Consider the following 3,086-nt stretch of genomic DNA (forward strand, 5'->3'; position numbering starts at 1 on the left):
CGGGGCGGGGAGGCGGCCGGACAGGGTGTGGGAGGGGAGCGAGCCGCACCGCCGCAGCGGCCGCCTCCTCCCGCGCCCGCCTCAACTTTTTTGTACAGCCCGGGAGAGGCGCGGGCCCCTAGCCCCGCGGTCCTGCCGCGGTTCCCCGCCGAGGACACGCAGCGGAGTTGGGGGGCCGGTTCCCCCCAGCAGCCCGCTCCTCCTGGAGCAAACTTAGCGGCGCGGCCAGCCCCACAGCCATTTTCCCGGTGAGGCGACAGAGGCGGCGGTGTCCGCAGTTGCCGCCTCGGCTCCAGAACCCGATCACTGCCCGGTACTCTAGGCACGGCCCGCCCTGCATCCCCCTCCCCGCCTGCAGAGCTCCCAACTGCACCGGGACCCCATCACGGCAGCAGCTGCTCCCGCCGCTTCGCCCATTCAGCGGCCCCCGCTGCCCCGTTGCCCACCCACCTACTGCGAGTGCAGCGCGCTGTCAGCTCTCCAGTCCGCCGCCCTACCGACCGCCGTGGGCCCCCGTCCGGGAAGCACCGCTCCCGGCCGCAGCGGCAGTTCCTGCGCCGGGTTCCCCACTCGCCCCGATTTACTGCCACAATCCACCAAATAACAAGCTGTTGAGCAGACTCGCTTCTACACGAACTCCTATTGGCTGCTCATGACGCCGAAGAGCTTCGGATTGGAGCTCGCTGTCTGCCTTTCTCATTGGATATGGCTGTGAAACTTCCATGATTGGTGCGGAAAACAGCAGGTAGGACATCGTCCACTTCTGATTGGCTGTGTCCGGACGCTCACGTTATTGGAGGAAAGGGGATTGAGTAAGAGAGTCCGGAAAAGTGATTGGAAGAGCCGATTCCGGATGTGCTTGACTGAGCACTGATTGGAGAACAGAGGGGTCAGGAAGAGCAGTTCCGCACGAGGATTGGGCGGTGGCGTGTCCCATGGAAACGGAATCCAGAACTGCAGCCAGGGCTTAGCTCGGGGGCGGAGCCGGGTCTTCCCTAGGCGCCTGCGCTTAGCCGGTTTCCCGGCGCCATTTTGTCCCGGCAGCAGCGGCCGCAGCTCTATCCCATTTTCTGTGTCTGGAGGAGAGGAAGCGGACTCAGTCCGGTAGGTTTGTGTCTCTACGGCCCCGGCTTACCATTCGCTCCAGAACAACGCCTAGCGAAGCGTGATGGAGCCGCGAAGCCCTCAAAGGTCTGTTGAAGGTTCCAGGGTGTCCGGTGGCCTCGGGGGTGGCGCAGCTCCGGGAGCACCGGAAATGAGGGCAGCCATGGGAGCATCTGTCCGGCGGTGCAGAGGGTATGGGGGGTGGAGGAAGGGGGCGAGGCCGGGGCACACGTGTGGCTTTCTGAGCCGAACCTTTGCGCCCCGTTTCTCCGGGTGGCGAAGTTGACCGGCATCGCCCCCCCCCCCGGAACAAGCTTTTCCTCCCTTTGAAATGTGTTTGAAAACTGACACGCGGTCTTTAGTCACCAGGGGCCCAAGGGCAGCCTCCCTGGTTGAGACGGAGGAGGTGTGGTTTCTAGAAACGTCCTGCGTGGGGGGTAAAGGTATTTCCTCCAACTTTGAAACTGTGAGGAAACGTGGAAGCTCTGGCTTTCGGAATGCTGAGGAATGTACCTGCCAGGACAGACGCTGCTGCTGCTGCTGCGACACGCGCTTCTTGTCACTACATGAGCCCAGTGCTATGGGTTTTTGGCTTGGGTTTTTTTGTTTGTTTGTGTTTTTTTGAGTAATAGTGGTTCTGGAAGGACCGAAATTTTCTTAGATGAAAGGATTCTCCCCACCCCACAGACGTGGACTTATTCGTCAGCACCTTGTCTGGTTAAATGAGACAAAAATTTAACTGTTGGGATTACTAGTAATAGCTTGTATACTAAAATGTTAACCACACTAAATTTGACCAACAAAGGACATCTTAACTAAAGCCAGATCAACTTTTTATTGATGACCCATTTTTCTCAAATTTATTAAGGCTGTCAAGTGTATTTCGGTCGTTTTCCTAAGTGCCCTAGTCGTGACTGTTTTAAGTCTTACTGCTTGTTTTTGGTGATGTTCGAAACTAGAGCGAGTACCCAATTCATTGAGAATTTCTGTTCTTCTAGAGTTATGCTGAATACAACAGACACCTTCGTGACAACCCAGAGTACCACAGGTGAGTGAGTATTAATGTATATTGAATTTTTGTGAATTGGGAAAGTGGGTGTGCTGAGGTTTTCTGTAGACTACCACAAAAATGTACAATAGGAGTGGTTGTTGGAAGGTTTTGTTAGTTCAGGCTTTCAAACGAGTTGGTTTAATATAGCTTCCTGATGTTAGACGGGAATGAAATCCAGAGATAAAGCCATCCTGGGTATTTAGGTTCATCCTTTCCTGGTGTTTCTGAACTTTGGGGTTGTTTTTTTTTTTTTTTGAGACAAGATTTCGGTAGTCCAAACTGGTCTGGATCTTGCCGTGGCCTTGAAGTAGCCAGGTAGCCAAGGATGACCTTGACCTGATTGATCTCCCTGCCTCAGCCTAACCACGTCACTGCCCAGCTATTATAAACGGATTTTAAAACATTCAGGGCTTTAAGTCATAATCTGAATATTCTCTTGAAAAGTCTTTTGAGAAACATCCTATTAGTGAGTGTTTAGGAGTGAAGGTTTTTGTTTTTCTGTTGTGGTTATTCTGTTTTGTACTTCTGATCCTCCCTGGTAGTAATCACACACAGATAATTCCACTATTCAGTTTTAGAGATATATGATTTACTTCATTGTGCATTTGAAAATTAATGATAAATAAAGTAAAAATCTCTTGTAGTTTCTCCACCAAATTATTAAAGTTTATTCTGTATTCATAGGATTCGGAATGATTTTTTTAAATGATTTTATTCTTAAAGATACAGTTGTGTTCGTCTTGTTACTTACTTTTTATTAAGAAAAAAATTAGGAACCTCAGAAGTAGTTTGCCTATAAAGCACATTCCATGGATATCTAGGATAGATGAATCATGCCTTAAAGTTTTGCTTGTGCTGGGACTGGATGCATGCCCATGACAGGCGGGTGACTTCCAGTGAGACGTTCTGTCAGCTGATGCGCCTTGATTTG

At 51.6% G+C, this 3,086-nt stretch overlaps 1 protein-coding gene across 2 annotated transcripts in view; it reads right to left on the reverse strand.

The window, feature by feature from the left end:
• The window catches only part of Arid4a (AT-rich interaction domain 4A), a 66,658-nt gene extending 66,067 nt beyond the window's left edge, over positions 1 to 591 (reverse strand). For both annotated transcript variants that reach the window (XR_003376952.1, XM_005343189.3), the window contains exon 1: positions 451 to 591. The gene's annotated coding sequence lies outside the window, so the exon portion shown is untranslated. The remainder of the gene's footprint in view (positions 1 to 450) is intronic.
• Between the last annotated feature and the right edge of the window lie 2,495 nt (positions 592 to 3,086).

The sequence above is a fragment of the Microtus ochrogaster genome, chromosome 1, assembly GCF_000317375.1.
Source record: "Microtus ochrogaster isolate Prairie Vole_2 chromosome 1, MicOch1.0, whole genome shotgun sequence".
Classification (NCBI taxonomy): domain Eukaryota; kingdom Metazoa; phylum Chordata; class Mammalia; order Rodentia; family Cricetidae; genus Microtus; species Microtus ochrogaster.